The following is a 21,130-nucleotide window of genomic DNA, read 5'->3' as shown; positions in this document are numbered from 1 at the left end:
GTAGTAGTAAAAACTGTAAAAAACAAACTGAAAGAGAGCTGTGATGCACAGCTCTCTGTTGTTCTGCACTACGTATGGAGCGCAGTGACAGCACGACCACAGACTGACCACTGCTCCCTAAACACCCGTCAAACACACGCACACACACCAACAGCTCTCTTTGTTTCTGTGTCTCTCATCGGGAACATGGCAGCCTTCAGTGGGAAGAGCGCCTCAATCAGACTGCAGCACTGTGACCCCTGGGGGGTAGAGTACACCCCCCCAAGGGGGCAGTCCCCTCCACGCCCCCCCAGCCCAACCAAGCTCACTCTGCCTGTTTGATTCTCTCTCTCTCTCTCTCTCTCTCTCTCTCTCTCTCTCTCTCTCTCTCTCTCTCTCTCTCTCTCTCTCTCTCTCTCTCTCTCTCTCTCTCTCTCTCTCTCTCTCTCTCTCTCTCTCTCTCTCTCTCTTACGGGGGTTGAAGGATGAACAACACGCTACTGGACATAGGAGGAACCTTTGGCGACATAAAGTCTGCGGGCCGTGACCGGTAGACCCCTGGGGGGCCCCTCTCTCCACCTGCATGTACCTTCTCACTGGTTTGTTGCTGGGTATGTTGTCACAGAAGTGGGCGTGCGAAAAACTTTGCGCAACATTTGATATTGCGTCATCAAGTGGCTCTAAATCGTAGAAGCCAGAGATCGGTCACAGGAACTTTGAGGTCATTCAAAAGGCGTCAAAGAGGAACAAAACGAGTATTGCATTGCGATGTCATGGTTCTACAAAGCTTGTTTTGGTGAACACATGTTTTGAGAAGTTTTACAGATCTTGGGTTTCGTTTTTTCCCGTGTTAAGGATTTGAAAGGGAATCCATTGTCCTGAATGCCTTGTTATCAGATCAGTTCCACCGACCTTAACGCTAGCTACATACATAGACATGTTCGTCACATACATGTTAGCAAAATACAGATCGTGCCATCCTTAGTATCTTAACAGGTATGGGACAAATCTGAAGTGGGATGCACTGTGGTGAAATCGACACTTTTTAATAAAGTGGTCAGAGGCGTGCAATGGGGTTCGAAGACTGCTAGACGTGCTTTACTTAAAGAATATCCGACATTTCTATTCCATTTCTATGTAACGCTGCTCGAATGGGAAATAGCCATGAGATTGTTTTTGTATTTTTCAGCTCTGCAAATTGAAACTGGTGTGGGGGACACAGTTTGTCTTTGTAGTTTGACAACAATGTATATGCTGTAAGATATGGAGCTTCTGGCTCTGTGAGACTCGAATATTTCACACAAAAATGTTTTATTTATGTATTTATTTATTTATTCATGTACACATCTTCCGTGGGTAAAACACAGTATATGCAAAACTTGGAATTAAGCATTATCAGTTCTATTTATTATTATCATCACAATGACATACAATAATCAAATATGATGCCTTTTCTACTTTCAACGTTTGACTCAGTACAAACTATTAAATGTTATGCACAATAAAATAATCAGACCAGGGACGGAGGGCAGTGGCTACGGTAGGAACTATTGATTTGTATTTATTTCATTTTTTTAATGTTTGTGTTCTATGTTCTTGTTGACATTTTCAAATTGTTTGCTGTAATTCTTAGTCTCAGAGAAACCATCATGCAAATTCATCAAATTGTTAGTTAATTGGTTCCAAAAGCCAAAGTATTTCTCTCATGTGTCTGCCAATTCAAAATGTAACATGTTTGTTTGTCAGAGATAGCATGCAACCAAACTCACGCATACACATTTAATGGAAATCAATCAATCTACTAGTGTAGTTAATTTTATATTGTAACTGATTTTGCCACTGATGAGTCCTGGAGCAGCTGATGTAGAGTGAGAGAAGCAACGTAACGTTAAAGCTCAACAACAAAGAATGAAACGTCGAATCCAAACAGCACATTCTCAACATTCTGAATCTGATTGGGTAGATTCAGTGCAAAAAGTATCACGATAATGTTGTGATATTAGCCGTCATATCATTCTACAACATCAAATTGTGCTTTGTCAAATATAATAAATTGTCAATTTGATGTATTAAACATAAAAATTAACACTATCTTTTCCAAGACTATAACTTGTAATGTAGCACAACTCAATCACTTCTCCCATTCTGTGCGGCAAGTACATAGCCTTAGGGCTGAGGGGATGTTGGACACACACACACACACACACACACACACACACACACACACACACACACACACACACACACACACACACACACACACACACACACACACACACACACACACACACCATGAAGAGCCTTCAGCACCATACTCTTTAAAATTGTTGGGGGGGCTACTATTTGTGTGTGATGAGACAAACAATTTGAATGACAAATACTTTTTTTATTTGTCTTTTTTTGTATTTTATTGTCATAAAACAACCTAATTGGTGATCCAATCACTATTTTTTTCTCAGTTTCATCCCCTCTTATTTTGACATAATAACCCATAGAGCGGATTATAATGCAACAATGTGGTGTATCTTTTGTTTGTACGACGATTCAATTCGATGTTCAACCATTCTACGTTGATATATAAACAACCCACCCCGTCATCCTAAATGAAAGCCTGAAGACACGTTGAGTTTCGCTGGTAGATGCTCGTGTTGTCTCGTTCTGCCATGGCTGCAGAAGGTGTCTTCAGCACGTCAGTGAACAGAACGCCATCATTGACTGCTATTGGCTCGAATTTGCTTATTTGCTGTATGCCTTTTTCTTCTTCCCTACTATTAATCCGCTGGGGAAAATGTCCCTCTGTTCAACTTACGACATTTTGTTTGTTTATGTGGGGAAAGAAATCACCACACACTCAGTCCATTGAGGTGTCTTGCTCTCTCAGTTTGAAGCGATGAAAATATGTTGTGCAGCCTGTACCACTTGAATGTCATGTAACACCTTTTAACGTGTCAATCCTCTCATAAAAGTAACATGTGAGCACACATCTCATCTTCGCACTGTCATGCGGGTGTGCGCAGGAAGGTTTGAGGTCTAGTGTTGGTAGAATGGACCAGATGCTGATCCCTGATGTGTTGAGGCTACGTGTCCTCAGGTGGACCTACTACATATGAGACCCTAGCAGTAGGCCTACTATAGTAAAACTACAAATGTTGCCACATTCAAAGCCAAACTCCATTGATGCTTAATAAATAACCAGTGCACTAGCCATGTTTGTGGCAACGTTAAGGCAGCCTTATTCGATAGATTTTATACTTTTCTGGATGCATCTACTTTTTTCTAGATGTCCTGTTGTCCTGGTAGGCTATAAGACTTTAGCATAGCAGGTGGTTGTTAGACCACTTCCAGCCTTTAGAGGTCCAATAACATCTCTTCAGTGAACATTGCCATGTTGCAAACCAATGTTTTTGTGTTCTTCTTCCACTACATCGTCACTGAAGACCTCAGCAAAGCCGTGGGCAGATGCTGCTGCTGCTGCTCCGCATTTATTCACATCCTGTAAAATGCACTTTTGTCCACATGGTGGTATCCTCCTACAAGTTTAGCTTCATCTGATCACTTGATCTCTGATATCACACGTTTGATTTTGTGCGTGTATGTTTGTGTGAGCGAGTGTGCGCGCATGTATGTGTGTGGTGTGCGCGCGCACGCGTGTGTGTGTGTGTGTGCGTGCGTGTTTTAAGTTGTCCTATTAACTCAACTACATTTCCTTAGCAGTCAAACGTTTAACGAAAACAAAAAGCAGAGCGTCTTTGTTTGATGCAAAAACGAAACTCACATCATCCGTGTTATCGGTGGATAATACTCCTACTGCTGATCAAAAGAACACCGTCACACACTACCCAATAACGGCTCGCACGAGAGAACAGCGAAAGAGACGGATTGAAAAACAACGACTAGGGGAGCGGGAGTCATAAAACACTCAACAAGTAACGCCACCCTGGCAGCAGTGGAGGCCGCCCTCTCCCACCCACGTCCTGCTTTACCTAACACCAGAGCAAGCAGCCAACCGAGGCGCTCGGCGATCATCATTTCTCCGGTGTATCCCCTCAAATCACCACCGCCTTCGCGAGCAAATCCGGGCACCCACTTGCCGCGCTTAACCTCCACATTTCCGGCCCCCCTAAAAAACAACCCCGTCACACTGGCCTTACCAACCAGCCACCAGGAACTGCCGCGATTTTTATAATTCCCCCACCCTTGCTTTCCTGAATGACGGGCGGCCGGTTTGATTTTGACGATGGCGGTACATATTGCGGCGGTTGGGAGGACGGCAAAGCCCACGGACACGGCATCTGCACGGGACCCAAGGGTCAGGGCGAGTACGCGGGATCTTGGTCCAACGGGTTCGAGATAGTCGGCGTGTACACCTGGCCCAGCGGCAACGTCTACCACGGATACTGGGCGCAGGGGAAGCGCCATGGACTCGGCGTGGAGACGAAGGGGAGGTGGATTTACCGGGGGGAATGGACTCATGGACTGAAGGGTCGATACGGCGTGAGGCAGAGTTAAAACACGCCGGCCAGGTACGAGGGGACGTGGAACAATGGTTTACAGGACGGATACGGCGTCGAAACGTACGGGGACGGAGGTGAGGCGGTGTCTGTCAGCAACAGTTGACTTTATGTGTGTGCATGTAGGCAGATGAGGCCTGTGATTGTCTCTGAGAGGCAAATATATTTAAGGCAAAATATAAAGTTTATAGTATTCGTGTTATTATTATTAGTATTATTATTCTAACCCATTAATAGGGCAGAAACATAGCATGTAGGTAAATGGCAACAAGTGTCTCTGAACTCTCATTGATACGTTTTGCAGTGGGATTTCCCGGTTGATGGTCACACACACAGTGCAATATCAGTGCACTGCAAACATCTATTCTTATGGACCTCCTACTTGATTTATTATCAGGGCCTAATGGGCAGAGCTGTTTTAAGCGACCAGGGAAAGGTTTGTTATGCTGAACTGGATATAACATCATCCACTGACTATACAACATATGCCTGTTATGGAAATTATGGCACCGCAACATCTTTGTGACATAGGTCGAGTTTGGTTTCCTGGGTACATACTCTTTCGAAATGAAAATGTCAGGTTAATTCATTAAGTGTTTTAATAGAATGCAAACCCTAGTTCCCAATATGCATGGTGACATTACATATTATTATATGTCCATCTATCCTCATCCATTACTTGATTTTTTAACCTTTGGCCCTAATCACTAGCCAACCAGGAAGAAGGATTTGCAATCTTTTTCACTGTATCTACAGTGGAGAAAATACTTAACTTAACAGTAACTCCATGTCCCACAGTCCCACTCCAAAGAAAATGGACTCATTCCGCATTATCATGCATTATTATCGGATCTTATTTTATGCAAAACTTGGATAAAATAAAAACAGTTGGTAGTTTTGCCTAAACAACACACTGAATCGTTTACTGTTGTATGTTAAACCGTTTTGGATGTTTCATATGAGCGCATAAAGCCATCTGCTCTAAACAGCAGTGGTAGTTGTGGATGGAGGTTGATGGAAATATTAGTCTATTAGTTTATCAACAAAGCACCTTTTACTGAGGCTCAGTTGATTGAAAATGTATCGACATAGTTATCATCTCTAAACATATACACTAAATCGAATGCAACTAGTTGTAAGGTTGTATTCAAATGAAGGTTAACTACAGATGAACGGTTACTCTCTTAACAATATTAACTCCCAATAGTGTGTGTTGTTATAATGAACAATAATATAGAATTATCTGCCATTCTTATTCCTTTTTTATTTTTTTTACTTTAGTATACTCAGTGAGTCTTCTTGGATGCCTTCTCTACTAGGCTACTCTAAATGTATCTACTTCCTATCTTTAATCGTTCTGTACCCCCCTCTCTTTGAATCGGTCTATTTTGGCTCTCCTTCGTTGACTTCTCTAAGTCTTAGCTGTCTAGTCCGTCTTTCTAGTTTATGATGATGTGTATCATTTTCTATCAGGGCAACCAAGCCATCAAACATTGGCAAGTTAATTCAGCACCTTTCTTGTACCTCATAACTAGAGCTCTCTCTTTTGTGCACACAAATCAGCCCACTATTGTTTCAGCCTGTCAAACCCCGGATTTGTCTAGTTACCCATCCATACATACATCCGTCCAAGCATTTGTATATTCATCCGTCTAGCCATCGTCCTTTCCGCTTGATTTATCGGGGTCATGGTGGCAAAAGGGCCAGTAGGCCAGTCGCAGGCCAAGGCCCCTTTCCATGTTCCCTGTTACTATATAATCTTAACCCTGTTGACCCCTCACTGGGACAGTGTCTTAAAGAACAGCCCACGCTGCCTTCTCAGGCTGAGTCAAGTGCCCCAGCCTTCTGTTGATCAAAGGGGCTGAGATTGAGATGCTATAATTCAGTGTAATTTCTTAGGAATGCCATAGCCTTCTTCAGCTACAGGTGAATGTGAGGGGCTGTCAGAATATCTGTTTTTGCTAACTGTAGTGTCCTCTGTGCGAGACAATTTAGAATTGACGACCAATAAGGGTCTTCGTCCGGGTTTTGGTCCGGGCAATCCGTGTTTCCCATGGATCCCATCGTGCCCACAGCCTTATCACAGCTCCACCATTGGTTAAGGACACTTCGGAATGCTTGGTTCTCTCATCCAATGGCAGCGGGATGTCCGGAGTACCACCGCAGCTTTGACACCTGGAAAGCTTGATCAGAAGTTTAAAGAATGTAAACAGACAAATCGCTGGCATTAGTAATACAACATTTTTGTTATTACTAACCTATTTATATTATGGAACGAGCTCTTGATTGATTTTAAGTAATTAATTGAAATCAATTTCATTCCACTGCAAAAGCAAATCAGAATTTGAGACAACACATTAATTGCAGCAGTCCGGGTCCCCCTCTCAGCCTATGATTGACTCTACGTCCGTCAGACTTTCATTCTTTCAGTGCTGTCTTTTTGTGTTAACTCTGCCAAAGTAGAGCTGCCAGCAGTGGAACCGCCACATAGGTCCAGTGGACACTAGGAGAGTTTTACAACCGGGTTAATTGTATTAAGGCACAGTCGATCTGGATGAGTCCAGACCCAGTCAGTACACGACAAATGGTCTGTGTTCCAATCTCACACAGGTATCACATCCCCCCTGTTCATCGTATCTCACCCAGGTATCACATCCCCCGTTCATCAGTCTCACCCAGGTATCACATCCCCCTGTTCAATCAGTCTCACCCAGGTATCACATCCCTCACTGTTCATCGATCTCACCCAGGTATCACATCCCCCCGTTCATCGGTCTCACCCAGGTATCACATCCCCCCTGTTCATCGATCTCACCCAGGTCATGGTTAATGGTATCACATCCCCCTGTTCATCAGTCTCACCCAGGTATCACATCCCCCCTGTTCATCAGTCTCACCCAGGTATCACATCCCCCCTGTTCATCGATTCACCCAGGTATCACATCCCCCCTGTTCATCAGTCTCACCCAGGTATCACATCCCCCCTGTTCATCAGTATCACCCAGGTATCACATCCCCCTTGTTCATCAATCTCACCCAGGTATCACATCCCCCTGTTCATCAGTCTCACCCAGGTATCACATCCCCCCTGTTCATCAGTCTCACCCAGGTATTCCCCACTCCCCCTGTTCATCAGTCTTCACACAGGTATCACATCCCCCTGTTTCATCAATCTCCACCAAGGTATCACATTCCCCCCCTGTTCATCGTATCTCACCCAGGTATCACATCCCCCCTGTTCATCAGTCTCACCCAGGTATCACATCCCCCCTGTTCATCAGTCTCACCTAGGTATCTACATCCCCCCGTTCATCGATCTCACCCAGGTATCCACATCCCCCCTGTTCATCAATCTACGGGGGGTGCAGTTCTTGTATAACCCTTTCGAACTGGTAACAATTGGCCCTTATAGACGGCCCTGGTTTCGTGTTATACTTTTGGTATGATGAATTAACAGAGAGTAACAGAGTTCAACCATGTAGCAGGATGGGGATGCTGCTAGGCTTCCCGTGAGAGCCTGTGGATTAAAGGATTGGACATTGCATCTTGACTAGTACACCTTGATTTGACTAATCTTCTTCATTGGGTAAGCTAGCCCGGCGCTGTAAAACAAGAGGTCACATAGGAGTCTCTTCTACAGATCACAGCCCCATTTAGTTGTCATTGTTTATTAAACTTTGGTCAGCACCCATTTGACGACCATGTTCAGTGGACATTGAAGTTCACTATCCCTAAAATATCGGATGTAAACATCAAGAGACCTCGATGTACGTTGAATAAGTGAGCACAATTCAGTCTGGCTTTATGACCAAAGATGTCAATTCATCGTTCAAAGTTTCTAAACAAACGTAGAATTGGTATGCAATCACCAGCAGTGGGTGATTGTGCAACACTGCATTATTGCGATAATCATGATCAGACCTGAACTGATTTAAAATGCCTTGACGAAGTGTTCAAGTGTTGGTCACTAAAGATGCATTTCTATGGTATAAGACAGACAGCGGCAAGAACAGTGTAATGACATTTGATGATCACATCTATAGTAAGACCCAACTATTGTCCCTTCTGCAAGGATATAGGTAATAGGGAGCCATCTAGGGGGCTGTGCGTAAGGTCTGCCCAGAGAGGAAAAGTCATCTTCCCTGTTTATGTGGGACAGACTATTACAGAGATAGAAGCTGCAAAAGGATTGAGTTTAACTTTTGGTATGGTTAAAGTAGAGAGGAGATTAAGGAGTAGCTATCATGTAGAGCTTGTAGGTAAGCAGGTTAAGAAGAAGCTAATCGTGCAGAGCTTGTAGGTAAGCAGGTTAGGAGGTGCTACTCATGTTCGAGCTCACCAGGGATAAGCAGGATAAGCTGCTTATAAGTCTGGAGCCAATGTCAATGAGAGAGGAGAGTTTAGATCATAGCGAAGCTACAACTAACTATTTATTTAGTTGGGATTCATCAGTTGATTATTCATATTTTTTAAAGGTTAAGAATGAAAGTAAATGCCCATCAAGTTACTACTGAACAATGTGAACTTATTTTTGATATTATAAATAGATAAATGGCTGAAATGATTGAAACTTAATTGATCCTAATCAATTACATTTCCAATCCGCCTTATAAATCCAAAGAATGTCTGCAGAGTGAGTGTCTGTCTTGGATGGCATTTGGATGACAACAGCAGAACAGTTTTGGAGATGATCTATATACAGTGTGTCCCAACGTATGCAGAGGGTCTTAACACATTCATGTCTTCTTATGTAATGTGCTCTCATCACTTTGGACAAAAGAAAAATTGAATTAAGAGTTATTCAATCTTGGATTCTTAACAGCGTAACATAGTCGTGCAAAGGCTACATACGACGGTATGTTGCAGCATTGAGCAAACAATGAACAACACGCTAAAGCGGTCTAAGGGGACATTTCGTTGCAGAGGGGAATCGATGGTTATCAAAGCCCTTCTCACCCTCTATATCTCTCTATATCACCACGGCAGCTCTGGGCTTGTCTCCCATTCAGGGGGGTTTGACTCCAAGGGGGAACTTTGAATCTTTTCCCACCTGATGTCAAACACAAATGTTGTGACTGTCAGCCAGAGGATTCTTAATATCTAAGGAGAAAATAAGTCCATTTGAGCACAAGTAAACAAAGTGTGCAACTCCATATAGGTGGTTATGGACCACTATGCACAAGTGTATTTCATGGAAGGCCGAGCCTGGAGGTACACCTAAATATAGCCTCTATGTTGGTGGTCTGTGCTTTGGGTCGCAGAAAAGTCCAATCTTAAGGCTGTAAGGTTTTTGCACTTGACATCCACACTCTAGGTAATTAAAACGACGCCTACATGATAATTCACTGCCCTTTATGCTTATTTGTGTTCCAAACAATTCCCAACAACTGAATGTTAACATTTAAATAATTTGAGTGTAATCGCTGTTTTACTTTTTTGATTGAAAAAGAATAGCAATAATTTCCTCTCCTCTTCCCATGAACCATATTCTAATGGTTAATCCAGGTTCCATCTCTTCAGTCGGGCTGGAGGCTTATTTCACATAGCAAGATGGCTGCTGGAGTTATGTTTGGCCTACAGGCAGACTTCCCAGTGTCTCGAGTTACTTCCATCTTTTAAAATAGCATTTCTAGCTGCAGGCTGATGCTGTTAGGGCGATAGCCGGTGCCACGAGCAGCCACCTGTTCTGACCACCACCGGCCCACAGAACGCCCTGTAACTTCAGCTCAGCACCACGGTATTGCCTAGTTAAAACATCGCTTTGACAAAAGTATCTGTGTTTATCACTCTACATCTTTCTACTTTGCCTCAATCAACTTACACTGTGCTGTACCCCATTGAGTGTTTTTTAATCTCAGTGCCTTTGATATATGAATTATTGAGTCACATATTTTTTGATTATATTTTCAGATTACAGTTACCTCTGTAGCAGTCAGTAATCAAAATGTGTATTATAATTGCCTTGCCAGTTCTTTTATTTTGATACGTATCAGAACAGAACGCATTCGATCCCTTCCTGTTTGATGCCAGCTCTTTGGTCTGACATGCACACAGATCTTCAGAGAGTTGTTCATGTAAAGAATGACCCAGTCATGTATGTGCGCCATCCAAAAACCAAAGACAGTTTCAAAGTCAATGCACGCCCAACACTATACAGTGAGCTGTCATTCAACTGACATGAGGGTAAGCCATTTGAACTCGTTGCATCTGGAAGCACATCCTTTGGTTCATGTAACCCATATCAGAAGCGAGTTAAACATCTAAACATCGATAACGTATAAACGTTGTGTGTCCCTTACTACCATTTATTCTTGCTGTTTGTTTTTGGTTATTATAGTGAATGTGCTCTGAGCATTAATTAAGTGTAGCCATCGGTCACTGCTCCCGTTTTGCGTGCTCCGTTGGCACCCATGCAGTCCTAATTGGAGTAAGTGTTCAGATTAAACACTTACATTTTTAGAGTGGGGCGATGTTGCTGGTTAGTCAGCGTCCACAGGGCTGTCAGTATGCTCCTATCCACACAGTGGGAATCCCCTCTCAGTAGCCATCTATCAGAACCGTGTTTTTGTATCTCTGTATTTTGTATCAAATTGATTTACCAAAATCGATTGGTTTATTATATTATTAGGATTGTACTCCAATAGCTGATATAAAAGAAAAAGAAAAAGATGTACGCATGAAGAGTTAGACTAAACCCAAACCGATGACATGTTTAAAGAATGATTGATCAGACTAACGATTATCATGATTAAGCGCTCTTCATCCCCGTGTGCGTACTGAACGGGGTCTTCATCACCTGCTGTGGCCGCTCCTTCCCCCCCGCAGGGACCTACCAGGGCCAGTGGACGGGCGGGATGCGCACGGCTACGGCGTGCGTCAGAGCGTGCCGTACGGCATGGCCACGGTCATCCGCTCGCCACTGCGCACCTCGCTGGCCTCCCTGCGCAGCCAGCAGAGCAACGGCACCGTGCTGCTCGACAGCGCCTCCGACGGGCCCACCGGCACGCGCGGCGGCTTCGTGCTCAACTTCCACTCGGACGGCGAGGGCGGCGAGCGCAAGAAGGGCCTCTTCCGGCGCGGCTCCATCTTCGGCAGCCTGCAGCGGCTCCGCAAGTCGGACTCGCGCTCGTCCATCTCCAGCAAGCGCAGCTCGGCGCGCAGCGAGACCACCATGAGCCGCATCAGCTCCAGCGACGCCAACTCCACCGTCAGCTTCGGGGACGGCGACGCCGGCGACGACTACCTGCCGCTGGAGGACAACGTGGACGCCACCACCACCGAGTCGTACATGGGCGAGTGGAAGAACGACAAGCGCAACGGCTTCGGCGTGTCGGAGCGCTCCAACGGCATGAAGTACGAGGGGGAGTGGCTGAACAACAAGCGGCACGGCTACGGCTGCACCCTCTTCCCGAGGGCCACAAGGAGGAGGGCAAGTACAAGAACAATGTGCTGGCGCGCGGCATCCGCAAGCAGCTCATCCCCATGAAGAACGCCAAGACCAAGCAGAAGGTGGACCGCGCCGTGGAGGGCGCCATCCGGGCTGCCGCCATCGCGCGGACGAAAGTGGAGATCGCCACGTCCAGGTAAAGACCGCCCGGGGTTGGAGTGTTGATGTTGGGGGGTTGACCCCTTCGCATGCTGCCGTGCAGACACTCCTCTGTCTTCAGGTCGCCCCCTCTCGCTAGCGCTGCGCTTACACCAACAGGTTGGTGTAAGCGCAGCAGAAGATTGATTTGGTTGGGTGGTGATGATGATGATGATGATGATGATGATGATGATGATGATGATGATGATGATGATGATGATGCGGCGCACTAACCTATGGGACGGAGGTCAGCGACACCGTGAATGCACAACGCCCACCCGACCGTGTTCCAGCATTGAAGTGACTCAATGGCGCGACCCACTGACCCTGTGTAGATAATGAAACTCTTGTCCGATGCCGCTAGTTGTGTGCCTGTCTAGGTTCAGCCGCCAGTCTAGGTTTGTTTACCTGATTCTTTTTTATCTGCATGGTATAATGGTTACAGATGTAAGTTCTGCCTCAGTTAAGACAAACATTGGTTGGGTAAGGCTCTAGCTTGGGGTCTGCCGTGTGGGAGGGACAGACCCTAGTCTCAAATGGTCCATCCTTCAGATGTTCAACCCTGAGATAAGGGCTTTTAACCACCCAGGAGGGGGACATCAAAAAGGCTTCTACCGCAATACAATTAGGCCAGCTATCCATTCAAATGCACCACTCTATCACATGGTATCCATGCTTGAACCTAGCAAGACGTACCAGGTTTACCCCTCATCAACATAATTTCAGCTCTTAGGACTGATCACAATCACTTATAATAAACGCCCCGTTCTCGATGTCTTGAGTGGGGGTAGGGGTTATCACTTAGATTTAAATGTTTTACATCTCCTCAATGAACTACAGACGTAGATCCTCCAAACTCAATACAGGTAAAATGCCTCGGAAACACAGCTATGATTCTAGTTGTTGCTTTAAGGAAGGTCTGTGATAGCCTACAACCATATGGATACATGCACGGCCAGCAAGCATACGCTCTGATAAGACTGAATGGGCCTACAATGATATGGCGGTGTTAGATTCTGGGTACCGCACCACAATAACCTGGTTCTAATAAAATGCATATTTAGGTTTCATCTGGTGGCAATTGAGGCTGATGAAATATTCTTGTGTGATAGTCAATAGCATCATGTAGAAGGATAGATGTTGCAAGGGCCAAGTACAGACACCTGATCACACAATATCGTTCAGCCCTCCCATTGGATAAATCTCCCTGAATGATTAATAAACCAGACCTCCTATGCCAACGCTATTTTTGATATGAAACACGGTAGCTAATGTTTACCAAGTCGAGTACACCGTGTCCTAGTCACGGGGACGAGGTGGGCCGTCCTCCTCAATAGAACCGATGTGTTGTCGTTACTTTGCCTCTGAAAGCCCTTTCTGTGCCAGTGAGTCGGCCCCGCCTCCTCTCTGTGGGCCCCGCCTCCTTTCTGTGGGCCCCGCCTCCTCTCTGTGGGCCCCGCCTCCTCTCCGTTAACCTCTGCCGGGAACAGGAGCCTCCCTCAGACCCCCCCGCGCTCCGTCTCAGCCTCTCTCCACCTCGGGTCCACCCCAGCGTTCGGCTGCAGGCGTCAGGAGGAGCGAGGGCTCCTCCGGGCACAACATGAAGCCACCTACCGAGAATCCTCCCACAATGCACCTGGTCCCACATCTCCTTAGAGTTTGTTACGGGACTTCCCCCACCACTCATACACGCACAGACGCACACGCACACAGTCACAAATAGGACACACCAGTCTCTGATTAGCACCGCTGCCAATCGCAGATGGTTCTGTCAGGGTTCCATGGTTGCCATGCCGTCAGTGTTGTCTACGGATGTCATCATGACATCTGAAAGAGAGACCACGCCGACCACAACATCTGACGCAGCCCATTGACGTAGGACCGCCATCGGACACCTGAGCCTGGCCACCCCCCCCCCCCCCCCTCCTTGGCAGAATGAGTTACTTTCCACCCCTTTCAGGCCAGGGGCCACCTCAGGAAGGGGTCCTGGGGGGGGGGGGGGTTTACCCCGTTTGACCCCGGCTTGTCCTCTCCTGCCAAATAAGTTAGTGGCGGTTATTAGTTTGTTCCTACCAGGAGTCAGAGGCGTCGTCGGTCAGGGTGGATGAACTCGACCGCTGCCGTAACCAATGGGCCTTGCTCCCGTGGTGGACCATGTGTGACCTTTGGGGTTAGGGGCCAAGGGGCCAACTTAGAGGTGTTGCCCTGCCTCCATCCTGCATGACCCGCTCAGCTCCAGCCTGCAGAGCGTCTCTAGCACATCGGGTCCTTACAGGAGGGGCTTCTTTAGGCGGTTGCGTTCCCAGGTGTTATTCCTGTGATGGGAGTGGACAGAAATGTCATGTGTGTGATGAGGTTCAGTGTTTGGGGGGGGGGGGGGATAGTATGTCTTGCTGAGGGCCAAAGCAGCGTGTCAGATACGTGTGAGCGTGTTCTTATTGGAGGTCAATTCTACGTCCATGTTTCTGGATGGGCTGAGGCGCACACCTGATGCAGCATGAGGGCTTTGTGTTTCTTAAAGGTCTTGTTCTTAGATAACTTTGAGATTATAAGAGATGATATTGTCATCATACCGTTCACTAGGTAAGCCTGACGAAGAGGCTTACAAGAGGAAGGACAAAAGCTGTGGGTGGACAAAATAGGCCTCATAGTTTCTTGGCAGGAAAAGTGTGTGTGTGTGTGTGTATTTTGTGTGTGTGTGTGTGTGTGTGTGTGTGTGTGTGTGTGTGTGTGTGTGTGTGTGTGTGGGTGTGTGGTGTGTGTGTGTGTGTGTGTGTGTGTGGTTGTGTGTGTGTGTGTGTGTGTTGATGATTTTTCAAAATCCAACTAAATCACCAATAAATCAGTAGTCAGCCCATTATGAAATTACAATGACCTCAACCAATGTTAGCATTGGAAGTGATAAACATGAGTTGTCCCAGTCCCCACCAATCTTCAGTCCTTGTTGTTGAAGCCCGTTAACAAGAAGGCTGTTTATAGTTGTTGTCCCTGATTGATTCTTAATGGATGTTCTTGTGAAATAAGGACAAGGGCGATAAGTGCATGAACTACTAACAACAACATTAATCACACGCAGGCTACGCAATCACTCCTCTGTTTGGGATGGTTTGAATGAGTTCCTGGTGGGCTACAGAAGAGGCTCCAGGCATGGCAGTGGATCCACTCAGGATCAACACGTCTCCCTTTGTGTTCTGCGTCTTCCTCAGGACGGCCCACGCCCGGGCCAAGGGGGAGAACGCCGACCACGCCGGGCAGTCCGCCGGCCAGGACTCGGACATCGCCAGAACCGTGGCCAGAGAGCTCTCCCCGAGCTTCCACCAGCCAGGTACCAGGCTCACACCTGGAGCAGGCTCACACCTGTACCAGGCTCACACCTGGAGCAGGCTCACACCTGTACCAGGCTCACACCTGTACCAGGCTCACACCTGGAGCAGGCTCACACCTGTACCAGGCTCACACCTGGAGCAGGCTCACACCTGGAGCAGGCTCACACCTGGAGCAGGCTAACACCTGTACCAGGCTCACACCTGGAGCAGGCTCACACCTGGAGCAGGCTCACACCTGTACCAGGCTCACACCTGGAGCAGGCTCACACCTGGAGCAGGCTCACACCTGTACCAGGCTCACACCTGGAGCAGGCTCACACCTGTACCAGGCTCACACCTGTACCAGGCTCACACCTGGAGCAGGCTCACACCTGTACCAGGCTCACACCTGGAGCAGGCTCACATCTGGAGCAGGCTCACACCTGGAGCAGGCTAACACCTGTACCAGGCTCACACCTGGAGCAGGCTCACACCTGGAGCAGGCTCACACCTGTACCAGGCTCACACCTGGAGCAGGCTCACACCTGGAGCAGGCTCACACCTGTACCAGGCTCACACCTGGAGCAGGCTCACACCTGGAGCAGGCTCACACCTGTAATTCTGTGTCTTTAAACTAGTTTGATATGGATATGTAGGATCATACTTTACTGTAGTGTAGCATTATAATGGTATATTACCACTACTACTATAACTATTGTTATAACTGCCACTATTGCTACTGCTATTGATTAGGATGATGATGATCAGGTCAAGGGTTTTGTCTGGGAGCCACATACATGGTGCGATCTCAGTGCCTACCAAACAGGTTGTAGATTCAAGAGGCAATGCCAAAGGAGAATGGCTACAATGAAAAAGGAGTATTAGTGGTATTCAATGCACGTCAATCTGTTCACAGTGTTAATAAATCAAATCATAATTTTGACCATGGCAAGTAATGGCATATGTGTGTATGTCAAAACTACACATAATTCCCTTATGATGCATATATTAGGCGCTGTGTGTCCTTACAATAAACTAAATACGTAGGAACACTTTGAAAGGCCAACCCTCGTTACAAATCTGGAACCCCTTTCCCAATTTGGGCCGTCCTGTTATAGAGCCGGAGGCCCGGGCGTCGCTGCGGACACTTGATCGACCTGAGATCACTTTCCTCCAAAGGGGGTCCATGGGGCCCAGCTCCAACCACCACCGTAGAACCACAGTGTTGGCCTGCGTTGGGGGGTTGCGTTGGGGGCTGTGCTTGGTTCCTCGGGGCGTCAGTGACCCAGGTTGTGGGCAGAATACCCCGCTATCGTTCCTTACCCTAGCAGATCAGTTAGACGGTCATGCTTTGCGATGCGATCCCACCAACGTCTGCCTCCCTCTGGGTGTTCTCGGGAGGTTCAGCAGCCAGGGGGCCGGAGGGCAGGTAACAGCTAGGGTTACCCCCCAGGCCAAAACCGTCAGGCTGCCTGAAGATGAGATGAGGAATTTGGATCAGGTTTAATCACACTTAACTTAAGTCAATGTCAGCTTCAAATGGCTACCGCAAACTATGAATAGATGTGGGGAGTAACAATGAGCGCCGAAGGGGAAATCCAGTGCTTACGTGTTACCTGACGGGGCCACTTTAAGTTCACCCCAGGGCCAATATCCCTTCAAAGTAATAGCACGGATAAAACATAAAATATTGAATAAAATATTGAATGTGTTCCTTTGGTACACACCAGTGCGCGACTTGAGTGCCGTAACATCGTCACAGCCTTGGCCCTGCGGAGCTCAGTCTGCCGTAAACAGAGTTCAACTGCAGAAGATGTGTGTGGAATAATCTGCATTTCGCACTGCAATTTAGTGTGAATTGATTTAGTTTAATAATCTAAAACTCCATTTCCTGGTTTCTGGCCCAGGCTCTGTGCCGTCTCCCTCCGGAAGTTCTGCTCTAGCATAGTCGATCGGCTGGGTCAGAGATTAGTGTTCGGATTAGGATCTCCATTATTACATATCATTACAGGGCTCTTCTCAATGCTGTGGAACGCTCCGTTCACTTGCATGGGCCTTCCCAACTTCCGGCGGTGAATTATTTTTCGATAATTGATGCTAAGCATATAATGACCGCTGTCAAGGAAAGTGGAAAACGCCTTTGGTATCACTCTGCAAGTAGTCCGGTAACTTATCAACCCCAGCGTGTTTGGTGGCTCAGCGATGTCAACGTCTTTGGCGGACTGGTAATTGTAAAATGACGTACCGTGTGAAGTTATTTTTTTCGTTTTGGCAAGTAGCCGTGTAATAAGAGGGATAATGTACAGAACGTCGCCGGTCATTATCGAAAATAAGCCCGGTGTCCGGTTCGCCGGAACCGGACACCTTCACGCAGCGAAGGTGTCTTGCTTCGCCCTGAAGGGTGTTATTTTCCGGATAATAACCGGCGACGTTCTGTACATTATCCCTTGCTTGCGTTCATGCAGTCACAGGATGTTACATTGCTTATCACGAGTGTGATCACACCGTCGTGTAAAGTGTAATTCTTATTCCCATCATCATCCCCTCCCCCCCCCCCCCCCCCCCCCCCCAGGACCCGACTACATCCGCATGAAGTACAACGAGCCGCTGGAGGTGACGGAGGCCCCCGTGGAGGAGAAGAAGGAGAAGTCGTCCTCGCCCCACTTCTACCGGAAGGGCACCACGCCCGACCCCTCCCCCAGCGCCAGCCCTCCGTCAGCCCTGCCCCGTCCCCCCCACCCCCACCAAGAGCACCAGCACCCCGCCCCCGCCCCCCCCTGGTAAAGAGCGCTGCTAGAGAGAGCAATGCCCCCGCGCCGGGCAGCATACCTGCAGGTGAGCATGGCAACAGGAGGGGGGGGCTCTGTCAGCCATAGGACATCCCCAGGTAACACGGTATGGGGGGGGGGGGGGGGCTCTGTCAGCCATAGGACATCCCCCAGGTAACACGGTTGGGGGGGGGGGGGGGGGGGGGGGCTCTGTCAGCATAGGACATCCCCAGGTAACACGGTATGGGGGGGGGGGGGGGGGGCTCTGTCAGCCATAGGACATCCCCCAGGTAACACGGTATGGGGGGGGGGGGGGGGGGCTCTGTCAGCCATAGGACATCCCCCAGGTAGAGGAACCATCACTGAAGTTAGTTTGCTATGGGGGGGGGTTAAACCAACATACACTTTACACACATCATCACAGAATGATAACAAGACCGTAAAGGGCTGATTATGGTTCCACGTTCACGCAGAACAAGGGGGTCACGGACCCCTTACGTCCTTGCGGACCCTCCTTCTGTTCACCGCAAGGGCCGGACGTGTGCGCTCCTAAAGATGTTAACCTTCCGTCGAGGCGACGCAGCAGCGAGGGCTGTGATTGGTCCGCTTGCTAACACTCGACGCAGAACCGTCGAAGCGTCTGCAGGGTGCTAGCGGTGCGTGAACGGGGGACAATAATCCGCCCTTTACTGTGGACCACACAGCAGCAACACAGCTCACAGCACGCGACGCCACCGGACAGTAGTGGACGATACGTCTGATGTAGCAACGCAGAACACGGTAGTGACCGGGGCAGCGAGCCCTGCTGCACCTCAGGGTGCTGTACCAGGGTGCTGTATCTGATACAGCACCCTGGTACAGCACCCTGGTACAGCACCCTGATACAGCACCCTGAGGTGCAGCACCCTGATACAGCACCCTGAGGTGCAGCACCCTGATACAGCACCCTGATACAGCACCCTGGTACAGCACCCTGAGGTGCAGCACCCTGAGGTGCAGCACCCTGGTACAGCACCCTGGTACAGCACCCTGAGGTGCAGCACCCTGGTACAGCACCCTGAGGTGCAGCACCCTGGTACAGCACCCTGGTACAGCACCCTGAGGTGCAGCACCCTGGTACAGCACCCTGAGGTGCAGCACCCTGGTACAGCACCCTGGTACAGCACCCTGAGGTGCAGCACCCTAGTACAGCACCCTGATTATCAGGGTGCTGTACCAGGGTGCTGTACCAGGGTGCTGTACCAGGGTGCTGCACCAGGGTGCTGCACCTCAGGGTGCTGTACCAGGGTGCTGTATCAGGGTGCTGTATCAGGGTGCTGTACCAGGGTGCAGGACGTGAGCTGATGGCTGGGTGGGGGGGGGGTGGTCCTTTGCTGTTGTATTTGCAGTACTTGTGACGGCCGTCCAGGTGAGCTGTGGCGGGGGGGGGGCGGGGCTTATTAACTTGTTAGCGGTGTTATTTGTAGTGGCGGGGAGCTCGACCCTGGGAGCATGTTAAAGAAACCCGTGGAGCAGTAGAGTGCAGCACTAGAGAGGGATGGCTCGGACAGAAGTCTGGAACAGCAGTCGGTGGAGAGGGGGGGGGGGCATAGTCCTTAGGGTTTGCGAATGGCTTTTAGGCTTTGACGGCTCCTGTTCTGAATGGCCTTTGTGAAATCTTTTGCTTTGGATGGGGTACTTCCTGTCAAATGATAAATAATGTGTCAGGCGTCCAGGCTGGCCGCGTCCGGTCTTGTTTGTTGTGGCTTAAAAGCAGCGTTGTCGTTGCCATTGTCCCTTATTGTACAACATGTTGTCACATGTCAATCGTATTCCTCTCCCTCGGTGAATGTGTAGTCAAGGCAACGTCAAATCCCCCGGCAGCCTCGCAGGAAGTGAGGCAGAAGGAAGCCCTCCCTCCCGCCAGACCCGCCCCCTCCCCCGCCCCGCCGTCACAACCAGCGCCGTCACCAGTAACCACGGCAGCCGGCCAGATCCACTCCCACTTCCACGGCTACCACGTCAAGGCCGACGTCAAGATGCCGCCGCCGGACGACTCCCAGCTGGAGCTGTGGAGGACGACTTCCACCCTCCAGCCTGGCCCAGCTGGCCCCCTCACCAAGCAGTACCGGCCCCCCAGCGAGAGCCCCGTGCTGGCCTGGCCCCGGCCCCGGCGGCCGCGGCCCCGCGCGTCAGTAAAGAGGTCAGCCAGCCCAGAGCCCCGGAGACGCCCCGACCGAAGAGGCAGGATTCACACAAACCAAAGAGCCTCGCCGAAACCAAGAAGGCCAGCCTGGACATGAGCACGGAGATCATAGAGGAGGAGTCGGTGAGGGGGCCCCCCGGAAACAACGCACGGTCAACCGCTATCTGCCAGACATGTTGATAACATGTCTGGCAGATGAATGACTGTGGTCTATGGTCTTCGTGTGAATGATTCCAGACCCCGGATGATGCTCTACCGTCCGCAATCATTCACACCATTAAGTTAGGTTAATAATGTAAGTTAGGGTTAGTACTGGTACTGGTGTACTGGTACTGGCGGTTGGAAAAGCGTGTTCAGGTAAAGGGCACTGCCTTTAAATGACTCAATATTTGATAATCATTAATAATGATACTAGTGTTGATCGGTGCGTTGGTTGTGTTGGCTTCTCTTGCTGATTGTGTATTCTCTTGTCTTCTCTGCAGGGCCCAAATTCAATCTTGGTGGGCTCTCGTCATGCTGATAAATGTTGGTCTTGCCATAATTTCGTCCATTTCCTCACCTGACCAAGTCTGAATTCAGGTAGGTCAAACTACAAACATGGATGCACCGATTCCACTTTTTTTACAAGTACTTTGATTTGGGTACTTGCGATACTGAGTACCGATTTGAGTGCCTAATAATACCATGACAGTTTAAAGAGCCAGTGAACCCACTGTTTCAGCTGTATTCGAACAAAAAAAATTTTTCACCTAATATACAATAAGTTTCTGAAAAGCAAAACTTTCTATCGGAGCCGA

General features: G+C 48.4%; 1 pseudogene; it reads left to right on the top strand.

The window, feature by feature from the left end:
- The first annotated feature begins 4,124 nt into the window (after window positions 1–4,124).
- LOC130387654 (junctophilin-1-like) overlaps window positions 4,125–21,130 on the top strand; it is a 17,814-nt pseudogene continuing 808 nt past the window's right edge.

This window comes from Gadus chalcogrammus, chromosome 8 (genome assembly GCF_026213295.1).
Source record: "Gadus chalcogrammus isolate NIFS_2021 chromosome 8, NIFS_Gcha_1.0, whole genome shotgun sequence".
NCBI lineage: Eukaryota > Metazoa > Chordata > Actinopteri > Gadiformes > Gadidae > Gadus > Gadus chalcogrammus.
The sequence above is the reverse complement of the archived record's forward strand: the minus strand, read 5'-3'. Positions and strand labels throughout refer to the sequence as shown.